At 37.7% G+C, this 13640-nt stretch overlaps 1 pseudogene; it reads right to left on the bottom strand.

The window, feature by feature from the left end:
* Positions 1-6478: 6478 nt before the first annotated feature.
* LOC100672456 (large ribosomal subunit protein uL11-like) lies at positions 6479-7035 on the bottom strand (annotated as a pseudogene).
* Between the last annotated feature and the right edge of the window lie 6605 nt (positions 7036-13640).

Raw genomic sequence — 13640 nt, forward strand, 5'->3', positions numbered from 1 at the left:
AAATTAAAATAATTAAATCTAATACACCTTTTAAAATGATCATTAATGTCTCTATGTGTTCATTTTCTTCATCTGTAAAGTGATAATAACAGTTATCGTAGTTGCTATGAAGATTAATGAGAAAAACCACAAAAGTTTTAGCAGAGTCCCTGGCATAGAATAGGCACTTGTTAAAGGTCAGCTATACCACCACTAGTAGGTCAACAACCACCACTAATCTCAATAAAGCCAAAATTAATCACAATCATTGCTCTTTTTAATTTTTTTGGCACAGAGATTTTATACATCTTCTTAGTAAAGTAACTTTCTGCTGACTTACTTGTCCATAAGTACCAAAGTAAAAGACATATCTTAATGCTATTTGTCCTTATTTACTCTAAACCTATTGTGATATTCTGTACCACAAAATCACCCCAAAATGCAATCAAACAGCTAAAAGTTTAAAAAGATATATTAATCATGTTCTTTGATTAAAAAAAAAAAAAAAGGAACATACCCAAGAATCATCAGGTACAGAATTTTCCTGAAGTCTGTGTTGGCATATACACAAAGTGTTAATGCTTAAATTTTTAAACAGTGTTTTATGCATGTTTCATTTGGGTAAAAAATAAAAGTTAAAAAAAGTTGGAAATAGTATCTCTTGGTGACATTTTTAACATAAGGCAGAAAGAGTTGTTAATTCAATTGACCTTCCTACATGGCTTAATTTTAGCACATAGTATATGAAAGACATTTGGACGAGTGCTAAATAAATTTTGATTGAATAATGAAAGAAAGTATGGTGGGAAAAAGGAGTGTGATTACTTTTTCATATCCTCAAATTACTTAATTTAAGCTGATTTAAGACAAAAATGGAAGAATTAATGAGAGAAAAGTGGAGGAAAAAAAAAAATGAGCAGTTGTTACTTCTAAGCGATTGCTCTCTTGTAATCTTCTTTGCTTTTTTTCTAATATCTGCCTCAGTTTTCAGATACTATAAAGCATATCTTTCTCAGCCCTAATAGTTGAGAACAGGCATCCCACTATTCCTGAGTTTACAATTTAAAATATCAGCTATCCACTGACTCACCCAGTGTCCATGTATCCCAATAGAGAATTTTCAGGAAACAGAATATGATTGGCCCAGTATGAGGTCCCAGTCTATCTGTCTAATTAATTGTTTCCAAAATGTAAGTTTCACATAGTATGACAATATCGCCTAATCCCTGGGGGTTAGAGAGGCAAATCTCAGGGATAAGAGGTTATTGTAAAATGGAAAAATATCCTAAAATTTATCTGTATCATCTTCTATATTTCTTGAGAGTAAAATAACCAGTAGCTTGGCCTATGCTACCTGCTTTCCAGAAACTCACTCCTATGTTAAATTTTTCCCAATATGAGAGTCTCTTCAACATGTGCCCTATGACCATGCTGCATATAGTCACCTCACTTTTTCCCCATCATCAAACACCTGCTTAGAACTATTTTGCCATTCTTCATGAAATGTATTGAGTAAAGGCAAATTGAAAATAAATCAATAAATAAATTTTCTTGTTGGTAGCCTGTACTACAATTTTTAAAGCATGGTTTATAGATGTCGATTAACTATACTGTTCATCTTTTCAGACAGGACTTTAGTTATGCTTGAAGCATTCCAAAAAGACAAAATGATTTGGTTAGCCTAGAGAGTTAATTCAACAAGATGTATAAAAGCAGTCAGGCCAGTTGTATGCTGTCATGTAGACTCAACCAAATCCATTGCCGTTGGATCAATTCCATATAGTGATCATACAGGACAAAATAGAAGTGCCCCATATCTGTTTCCAAAGCTGCAAATCTTTACAGAAGCAGACTGCCAGCCACATCTTTCTCTCACAGAGCGGCTGGTAGGTTTGAACTAATAACCTTTTGGCTAGCAGCTGAGCACTTAACCACTGCACCACCAAGCCAATAAAAGCAAAAATAGCCACAAAAGCCAGGTGATTGTTTGGATGAATGTTTTTTCAAACAATTAGATGGATTTATGTAGAAACAATTATCAGTATAAAATTAGTACACATCTTAGTTAAAATTCTGAAGTATTTATCACAATTATTCGACTTTTCCTCTTTTGATCCTCTGTGTACCTTTTAAAGCTTGGTCAATTCTTCCTTTTATCCATTGTCTTCATTTTCTAAAAAAATAGAAACAGTTGCCATCAATTCAATTCTGACTCATGGTGACGCCACAGAAAATGCTTAATAGGGCTTTCAATGGCTATGATCTTTCAGAAGAAGACTGCCATGTCTTTCTTCCTAGGTGCCTCTGGAAGAATTCAAACCCACAACCTTTCAGTTAGTAGCTGAGCACTCACCATGTTGCAGCACCCAAAGACTGTGTCTTCATTTTACCTCACTAGTATCAAGAAGAAACCAAATCAAACCTTGTAGTTGTATTAAAAAAAAAAAAAAAAAAATTAGTTGGGTCTAATTATGTTCCTGCATTAAGTAAACTTGATCATGAGTTACTCATTCTTGCCCATATCTTAACTGTGACATATGGGCAATTGAGCAAAACAACCTTCAAATCCACTTTGAGATACAAAACCTGAGAAATTCTGGAAAAATTAACACTAAGGGATTTAGATCAAGATTTAAGTGTATTTATTGTTGTTGTTAGCTGCCATCAAGTCGGTTCCAACTCATAGGGACCCTATGTACCACAGAACAAAACACGGACCAGTCCTGTGGCATCTTTACAAATATTGTTATGCTTGAGCCCATCGTTGCAGCCACTGTGTCAAACCACCTTATTGAGGGTCTTCCTCTTTTCTGCTGACCCTGTACTTTAGCAAACATGATGCCCTTCTCTAGGGACTGATCCCTCCTGACAACATATCCAAAGTATGTAAGACACAGTCTCACCATCCTTGCTTCTAAGGAGCATTCTGGTAGCCATATACAGAACAAATATCTGTACACCATGACCTGTGAAACCGTGTCTCTATCTACGTCTACATGCAAAAGTGGTGTATCATGTTTCAAATGATTTATAAAGTAAAAATCCTCACTTATGTAAGTAAATTCAATCCTTATGTATTAAATTTTACTACATTCTTCAGTCTCCAATGTGTCTATCAGGTTGTCATACTGTGGGGGTTTGTGTGTTGCTGTAATGCTGGAAGCTATGCCACCGGTATTCAAATATCAGCAGGGTCACCCGTTGGGGACAGGTTTCAGCTGAGCTTCCAAACCAAGACAGACTAGGAAGAAAGACCTGGTGGTCTACTTCTGAAAAGAATTAACCAGTGAAAATGTTATGACTAGCAGTGAAACATTGTCTGATATAGTGCTGGAAGATGAGCCCCCCAGGCTGGATGCCACTCAAAAGATGACAGGGGAAGAGCTGCCTCCTCAAAGTGGTGTCAATTGTAGTGACATGGATGGAGCCAAGCTTTCAGGACCTTCATTTTCTGATGTGGCAAGACTCAAAATGAGAAGAAACAGCTGCAAACATGCACTAATAATCAGAAGGTGGAATGCACATGCTTGAAGTATGAATCTAGGAAAATTGGAAGTCATCAAAAATGAAATGGAGTGCATAAACACGTATATCCTAGGCATTACTGAGCTAAAATGGACTAGTGTTGGCCATTTTGAATCAGACAATCATACGGTCTACTACGCTAGGAATGACAACCTGAAGAGGAATGGTGTTGCATTCATCGTCAAAAAGAACATTTCAAGATTTATCCTGAAGAACGACTCTGTCAGTGATAGGATAACATCCATATGCCTACAAAGAAGACCAGTTAATACAACTATTATTCAAATTTACACACCAACCACTAACGCCAAAGATGAAGAAATTGAAGATTTTTACCAGGTTCTACAGCCTGAAATTGATTGAGCAAGCAATCAGGATGCATTCATAATTATTGATGATTGGAATGCAAAAGTTGGAAATGAAGAAGGATCAGTAGCTGGAAAATATCACCTCAGTGATAGAAAGGATGCTGGAGATCACATGATAGAATTTTGCAAGACCAATGACTTCTTCATTGCAAATACCTTTTCTCACCAACATAAATGGCTGCTATGCACATGGACCTTGCCAGATGGAATACATAAGAATAAAATCGACTACACCTATGGAAAGAGGCAATGGAAAAGCTCAATATCATCAGTCAGAACAAGGCCAGGGACCGACTGTGGAACAGACCATCAACTGTTCATATGCAAGTTCAAGGTGAAACTGAAGAAATGTAGAACAAGTTGACTAGATCCAAAGTACGACCACGAGTATATCCTACCGGAATTTAGAGACCATCTCAAGAATAGATGTGACACATTGAATGCTAATGACTGAAGAGTTGTGGAATGACATCAAGGACATCAACCATGAAGATAGCAAGAAGTCATTAAAAAGACAGTAAAGAAAGAAAAGACCAAAATGAATGTCAGAAGAGACTCTGAAACTTGGTCTTGAATGTTGAGCAGCTAAAGCAAAAGGAAGAAATGATGAAGTAAAAGAACTGACCAGAAGATTTCAAAGGGTAGCTCGAGAAAACAAAGTATTATAATGAGATGTGCAAAGAGCTGGAGATGGAAAGCCAAAAGGGAAGAAAATGCTCGGTATTTCTCAAGCTGAAAGAACTGAAGAAAAAATATCAGTTGAGATGTTTCAACATTCAGATGCGGGGCTGGAAGTGCTTACTCATCTATGCCAGGAAATTTGGAAGACAGCTACCTGGCCAACCAACTGGAAGAGATCCATATTTATGCCTACTCCCAAGAAAGATGATCCAACCAAATGCAGAAATTTTCAAACAATACCATTAATATCCTACACAAGTAAAATTTTGCTGAAGATCATTCAAAAACAGCTGTGGGAACATATTGACAGGAAACTGCCAGAAATTCAGGTTTGATTCAGAAGAGAATGTGGAACCAGGGATATCATTGCTGATGTCAGATGGATCATGCCTAAAAGCAGAGAATACCAGAAGGATCTTCCCCTGTGTTTTATTGCCTTTGCAAAGAAATTCCACTGTATGCAGCGTGGCAAATTAATAACAGTGGGAAAAATGGGAACTCCAGAATACCAATTGTGCTCATGAGGAACCTGTACATAGATTAAAAGTCAGTTGTTTGGATAGAACAAGGGGGTATTGAGTGGTTTAAAGTCAGGAAAGCTGTGAGTCAGGATTTTATCCTTTCACCATACCTATTCGATCTGTATGCTGAGCAAATAATACAAGAACCTGAACTATATGAAGAAGAATGGGGCATCAGGATAAGAGGAAGACTCGTTAACACTCTGCGTTATGCAGATGACACCATCTTGTTTCCTGAAAGTGAAGAGGACTTGAATCACTTACTGATGAGGATCAAAGGCCACAGCCTTCAGTATAGATTACACCTCAACAGAAGGAAAACAAAAATCCTCACAACTGGTCCAATAAATAACATCAAGATAAATGGAGAAAATATTGAAGTTGTAAAGTATTTCATTTTACTTGGATCCACAATCAATACCCATGGAAGCAGCAGTCAAGAAATCAAAAGATGCACTACACTGGGAAAATCTGTTGCAAAAGACCTCTTTAATGTGTTGAAAAGCAAAGATGTCACCTTGAAGACTAAGGTGCACCTGACCCAAGCCATGGTATTTTCAATCTCATCATATGCATGCAAAACCTGGACAATGAATAAGGAAGACCGAAGAAGAATTGACACCTTTGAATTGTGGTGTTGGCAAGGAACATTGAATATACTGTGAAGTGCCAAAAGAACGAAGAAATCTGTCTTGGAAGAAGGTCAACCAAAATGTTCCTCAGAAGCAAGGATAGTGAGACTATGTCTCACATACTTTGGACATGTTGTCAGGAGGGATCAGTCCCTGGAGAAATTCATCATTCTTGGTAAAGTATAGGGTCAGCAGAAAAGAGGAAGACCCTCAAAGAAATGAATTGACACAATGGCTGCAAGAGTGGGCTCAAGCATAACAATGATTGTGAGCGTGGTACGGGACCAGTCAGTGTTTCGTTCTGTGGTATGTAGTGTCACTATGAGTCAGAACCAGCTTGAGGGCACCTAAAAACAACAAAGTACTCTTCAGTCGTGTCTGAGTTTGTTTTTGTTGTTGTTTTTGTCTTAGTTACCTAGTGGCGTTGTAACACAAATATCACGATTGGGTGACTTTAAGGAACAGGAGTTTACTTTCTCATCCTTCAGGAAGCTAGAAGTCAAATTTAGGGCATAGCTCTGGGAGGAGCTCCTTCTTTGTTAGTAGTCTTGAAAGTTACTTGGCGTTTCATGGTGTTCCTTAGCCTTTATCTTCCTTCAGTGCGTAACTCTGTGCCTATTCTGCCTGCTTCTAAGAAGTGATTAGGTTTAGGACTCACTCCACACCCATATGACCTCATTAAAATAACAAAAGAAAAACCCCTATTTCTAAACAGGGTCACAGTACAGGTATAAGGTTAAGATTTCAACATATATTTGGGGGGTGACACAATTTGATCCATAACAGTTATCAAATGATCCTTTATTGAAATACTTTGTTTTGCAGTTCTTAACTACCTGGGCATTCCTCTGTACCATCGTTGATGTCATCTATGATGCCATGAAGGTGGTGGCCATCAACACTGCATCCCACAGCCCCAGAAGTTCCTGGGATCTGTTTAATGGTTCCAAAGAGTTCTGTAGCTGAAGATTGGTGCTACATTGTCAGGCAATGTTGACAATAGCCTCAAAAGTGATATATTCACAGTGCTTAATATTTTTTTTCTGCTTCTTTCTGTTTCTGGGTGATTCTTTGAGGGCTTTAATGATGAGGACAGAGGCAGAAGATATCATCTCTATTTGGGCTTGTGTGTTCTGAACGGTCAGCTTCATTGTAATCTTTCGACCTTTCCAATCACCAGTTGCTTGGAAATGTCATCACTGACCTTTTTTGTTAGCAAACACGGGGGTCTAGTCCTTAGGGGTCAGGGTAGGTGTGGCGTGTGGCATCCAGTTCTCCATCGGTGCACCTCAGGTATAGGACTTTAATCTTATTAGGGTCAAGGGCACATGGTAAAAATGGTTGGTGTCACAGGAACCCAAATGCAAGATGAACAAGGAAAGTGTCACCTAGGCCTCCTCCTTACAAAAAGCCAAAAATCTAAGTTTGAACTGGTATTTCAATATAAAACATTGCTCATACTTTTTAATTACTCAAGAATTATTTATGTTTGAGAATTGAATATTTTGAAGCCTAAAATTAGATAGCTAATTGGATGAACATGGTTGTTAATTTTGTTTAACTGCTTTTGAGACCCCGAGATAGGAAATGATTTTCTGTTCTTTTCTATATAGAAGTTCTGGTAGTTGACAATGTACTACCTCTCAGTTCTGCGTCCATAGTTTTTTTTTTTCTTTGCCATGCTTTTAGATTCTGAGGCTGGACCATGTAAACATTTATTATTTGCCAGCTAGGGAAACTGTAAGCCTTTTCATAGAGGGTACTGCAAGGGTATAGCAAAATGAAGATGCTTTTCTTCCAGGTTATGACAAATTATTTCTGTGGTATCGCTGCCAGTAGATCAGCCTGAGGGAGGCCCAATGACGTTTACCTCAGTGATTCTTAGACCAGCTCCATCTCACTTGCACCTTCCAGCAATTTTCTTGTCAATCCAACTGACCATTATTACAAACCAGCCTCGGCCTGCCTACATCCTCTGGTGAGTTTCTCTGCCTCCTGATGAACCAATCCTACAGTCTGTCCTATGGCCTCTGGCAACTTTCTATTTCTATAGAAGCCACACACCCTCCAACAAGTTCAGAATCTTAGTATGGTTGGAGATGGGGCAGGGGTTGTTCTTCTAAATTCTTAGTCTCTTCCTTATTCATTCTTTCATAGCCTAGAGGTGGTAGGTGCATTTGCTATTTCTGTATTCTCAGAGTTTTATTTTACCTCTTTTAGCAGTTAATCTCTTTTACTAGTTAATAATGACATTAAATTGTCCCAGCTCAAATTACTGTTGTGTGTTTTATCTCCTGATTGACAAAAATGCATATTATTATTAAAAGCTTACACTTAAAAGTATAAATAATGTCTGTGGTAAATTCTCATAAGAATATATCATTAAAATTCAAGGTAAAATTGTTAAAATACAAATTCAACTAGGTGGGGTTCATTTGTTTTAATACTTGTATTTTGGGCCTCAGAGAAAGTTATAGAAAGGCAAAGGCAATATTTAGTCATACAAAGCAAGTGTACGCAGCAAAGTTCTGTCCTTATCATCTGACTCAAAACAGAATTATCTTATCCATATATAAATGCTTCATATGTGTCATATGTGCCTCGATGTAGGTGTTGGAAAGCATTGGGAAAGTTCATGGGACTTTATAAAGAATTCTACATCCCAGTGAGATTCATTTGCATTGTTTATTCAACACTTAACAAAGGAGAGAACAGCAACCGAAGCAGCTTAAGGCAGTTAATGGGATACTGTCACTATGTAGATAGAACTCTGTCTCTCAGGAAAGTAGCCTATGTCCTATTACAAAAAATAAATAAATAAATAACTGGTGCCATCAAGTCCTTTCTGACTCATAGCGACCCTGTAGGACAGAGTAGAACTGCCCCATAGGGTTTCCAAGGAGCACTTGATGGATTCGAATTGCCAACCTTTTGGTTAGCAGCCATAATTCTTAACTGCTATGCATTCGGGGTTTCCTTAAGTATTTTCTATTTTAGGTTTTAGCCATAGTACTTCCCAGACCATCACTAGATTATATAATTACCTTAGGCAACTTTAAAGTACTGATATTTTCATGTGAGCTCAAGAGTACTCCAAGCCTTAGAGCACAAGAAAAGATACTTATACATTGTCTGGCTAAACTCACCTTCCTTCCCCAAAACAGAAGATACTCAAATCACTTCTCACAAATAAACAGAAATCTTAATGTTAAATACCTAAAGAAAAGAACATTTTCAGCATTAATTTCCTCCCAACATAGTACCAACTTCTCTTAGCCTATTATAATGTTCATGAACCCATGATATCTCAATATTTCTACCACCATATTGTAACTGAAACTGGATGTTCTGCCATAACTATCTTTCCCTATGTACTTTAAGTTCAGATAGTAGAGATGGTGTCCTCACAGCTCTTCAATGCATTTTCCAGGTAGTTTCTCTCCCAACTTTATGGATTCTGTTCTTGGGTGAGTTAATCACATCTGGCTGTACCACCCCTTCTCCTTCCTCATTGCACCAATCTCCACATTTCCCAATCATTACACATCAATCAATGAAGACTTACAAACCTCTTCTCTCTACCCTCACTCTTGTTGTTATTCCAATGTAATAATGTCCATGAAGATAATCTTTCCAAAAAACATTAGCAAATCAGCACCTCAATCTCCTTATCACCAATAAAATTTTCCTCCAATATTCTTCTGCCACCTGGTCTTATATCCTCCAATAACTCAAAACTATTTCATCTCCAAAATTATTAACTAAAATGTCATTCTCTGGCCACAATCTCCTCCCTCTCTATTTTCTTGTCTTTGTGCATTACACAGACCATCAGTATATGACGTATAAGTTAGTGCCATCTTCGTTTATTTCCTCCATGCCCAGCCTTAATTCCAAACCAAAGGTCCTCATTTCAATTACAGTATTAAAATAGCTAAATCTCTCCTTTTTTTTTTGAAAGCTGAACATCATCTATTAGTATTAGATGCTACTAAAAAATAATTAAGAAATTATTACTAACTTTGTTGGGTATAATAATAGTGGTGTTGTTACATAAATATTTTAAGTCCTTGCAGTTTTTCTGGATAGGGTACTTATTACATGAAGACTTCTACACCCCAACATCAGTCTTTCAGGAAAGGTGAGTTTTATTTCAAAGCAACCTGAAAAGAGCAGAAAGGCACCACAACTATAAACTAGTAGAAGGGAGCACATGGTTTCATGACCATTTGGCAAGGTCTCGGGCTGAAGTCTCACCAGTTCCTTCTAATACTCCAACACCTACACAGTTTTCTTTTCAGAATGAAACTAAAGAGGTAGGCTTGACGCCTTTTTTACCCAAACACACTCCAAGCTCAGTATGCCAAAGTCAACTTTGAGGGATCTGCTATGTTATTAAAATAAATATTTACATTAAGAATAATGTTACTTTAGTAGATTTCTTCACATTTTAAAAGAGCTGCAGAGGTTTCATTCATATTTTAAGCAGCTGAGTTGGTAATGATCCTGTTTCCATTTTGAAGGAGATGGGTTACATTCAATTACATCTCACAAGAGCCAACTGAATATTATTCCTTTGTTTTTGGTGTGCTGGTTAACTGACACCTGCAATGGTAGCCAGATAAATGAGATTTCTATGAAACACATGTTGGTCCTGGATGCACTTGTTCACCTGACCCTTGTTGGGATACTCCAGGATACAGCACACAACTGGTCATTCACCTCCAGGAGCCACTAGTCTTTTGATTAAACTTATGCCTTGCTTGTCAGCCAGTCAGGGACAAATGTTGGTGACATCCCCAGGAGCCTGGGTGAAAATGACCTCAGGCCCCAGGGTCAGCAGGCATTATTCCTGAAGCAAATCAGCAACGTCAATCTTAATCCCCAAATCTCTCCTTGCACCATTGCTTTTTTCCATTACAACCCTGTGGCAAATGTATATCCACAATGAACTCTATCAGCAACTTTCTCCATGCCTACAATCTGGTAGCTGAACACTTCTGGAGAAGAATCTCATATCCAGGAAGATTTTTAATATTTTGTGGGCTTCAGCTTTATAAAGGACCATGACATTTCCCAGAAAGACCACAATATTTATCCAGTAAGTTAGCTCTCCATAAACCTCTGATCTCCTTATACTCAGAATATTACTTTTCCCTTGCTTTACTGATAAAAATAGATATTTCTATAAGATGCAAACTCTGTCAACTTTCTCTCTCAATAAACACACCAGCATGCACTGTAAACACCTCTATCTCTGATGCTATAATGGGGGGGGGGAAGCCTTCTCTTATTTAAGATTAATCTCTCCACTTCATATTCTTTAGAAACCTAGAACCTAAATTTTACTATTGATTATCTCAGAGACTTTTTCAGTCTCCCAGGCTCTTCCCACTTGGAGTCACATATTTTTCTCAGCAGTTCTCATACTGTGACCGTACATTATAATTACACAAGATGTTTTTAAAATGCAAAACTTTGGCTCTACACCCAGAAATTTCAGTTTAATTTACAGTGGTAGTTCCTGAACATTTTTTTTTTTTTAATATTCCTTAGGTGATTCCAGTTACAGAATTGGAAAACATTGGTTTGTTTCTTATAATGTCACATTTCACCTATCTTCCCCAAATAATACCTTTAAACTGTCTAAAATCCTTCTGAAACATCAATTTAATAATGATCTTTAAAAATCTGTCCTTCGTAAGCACAAAAATGGCCTCACGTAACTAAATGCAATACATATCTCCATTCTCCATTCTACTTAACTTCTAAATATTTGATACATGTGGCCATTTGATGCTTATGAAACACTTGCTTCTCTAAATTCCTCCTGTTGTTATCCCATCTGCCTCTATGAAAATATTTTTGAAAATCTTTTATTCCTGTTCTTATCTTTACCTATTGGAACTCATAATCTATTAGAATTCTTCCAGTATAGAAAGTATTAATTTTGGACCAATAACATTTCTATCCAATGTGTGAACTGCAATACTTGTGTATCAGTCAAGATAGGCTAGGTCTGGCAAAAGTTTTTTTTTAAAAAAAAGGATGGCTTAAAACAACAAAGGTTTATTTTTTGCTCACACTCTACGACCATCAACAGGTATTAACAGGAAAGGAAACTCTAGTAGTCAACCAGAGAATCAGGCTGCCAGATAAGCTGTCATATCATTTGTTGCCTGTCACTGTTCAAAGCAAAACTAAACAAAAAAATAAATAAAACAAAACAAAAAACCTAGCTCGGAAGTAACACACATCATTTCATCATTTCTGCTTTCAATTAAGTAGCGACAACTAGTCATACGTTCCATCCAACCACAAAGGAGCCAGAAAGAATATTCCTACTATGTACCCCAAATCAGAGGAAAACTGGATAATAGTGAGGACCACTGTCAGTGAGTACAAGGTTTCCTGTAACCCATAGAAGAGCTGCTGAACAAAAGGCCCTTGAAGAGGGGCCCAAGAATCCACATGATGTATGAGAAGCACTCAGGAAAATTTCTATTCATATAAAATTTAAAGAACTGCTTCGCTAAGGGTTCCATGGATAGGCTTCAGAGAAGCTTAAATACTGTGAAAAGGTGGATATACACAAGCAGGATAACAATATAATTTATTGTTACAAACCAAAACACTTTTGAGAGTGATAGGGACATATTTAATAGTTACTCTTGGGCACAGGCATAAACTGGGTTTATCCAAGGTAAACTGGGGTATAAGTACAGCAAACACAAAAGGCAGATGATAAGAGGTATTAAGTAATTTTCCCAAAGAAGCATGGTTCATTTCTATCATAAACAAATCTAAATAATTTTCCTGGTTCTCAGGACCTTTCCACTACTCCATGCTGCTGTTATTATTATTGTTAGGTGTCGTCCAGTTGGCTCTGACTCATAGCAAACCTTTGTACAACAGAACAAAACACTGCCTGCCGTGTGCCATCCTCATAATCGTTGCTACGCTTGAGCCGATTGTTGCAGCCACTGTGTCAGTCCATCTCATTGAGGGTCTTCCTCTTTTTCACTTACCCTCTATTTACCAAGCATGATGTCCTTCTGCAGGGACTGATCTCTCCTGATAACATGGCCAAAGTACATGAGACTACATCTCACTATCTTTATTTCTAAGGAGCATTCTGGCTGTACTTCTTCCATGATAGATTTGTTGTTCTTTTGACAGTCCATGCATGTTATAATATTCAATATTCTTCATCGACACCATAATTCAAAGGCATCAATTATTCCTCAGTCTTTCTTATTCATTGTCCAGCTTTCACATGCATATGAGGTGATTGAAAACACTATGGCTTGAGTCAGACGCACCTTACTTCTTAAAGTGACATCTTTGATTTTCAACACTTCCAAGAGGTTTTTGCAGCAGATTTGCCCAATGCAGTCTCTCTTTTTCCATGTGCATTGATTGAGGATCTAAGTAAAATGAAATCCTTGACAGCTTCAGCCTTTTACCCATTTATCGTAATGTTGTCTATTGGTTCAGTTATGCGGATTTTTTATTTTTATTGTGCATTAAGTGAAAGTTTACAAATTAAGTCAGTCTCTCACACAAAAATTTATATACACCTTGCAAATACTCCCAATTGCTCTCCCCCTAATGAGACAGCACACTCCCTCCCTCCACTCTCTCTTTTCATGTCCATTTTGCCAGCTTCTAACCCCCTCTACTCTCTCATCTCCCCTCCAGGCAGGAGATGCCAACATAGTCTCAAGTGTCCACCAGATCCAAGAAGCTCACTCCTCACCAGCATCTCTCTACATCCCATTGTTCAATCCAATCCCTGTCTGAAGAGTTGGCTTTGGGAATGGTCCCTGTCCTGGGCCAACAGAAGGTCTGAGATCCATGACCACCGGGTTCCTTCTAGTCTCAGTCAGACCATTAAGTCTGGTCTTTTTACGACAACTTGGTGTCTGCATCCC

The sequence above is a fragment of the Loxodonta africana genome, chromosome 5 (genome assembly GCF_030014295.1).
Source record: "Loxodonta africana isolate mLoxAfr1 chromosome 5, mLoxAfr1.hap2, whole genome shotgun sequence".
Lineage (NCBI taxonomy): Eukaryota > Metazoa > Chordata > Mammalia > Proboscidea > Elephantidae > Loxodonta > Loxodonta africana.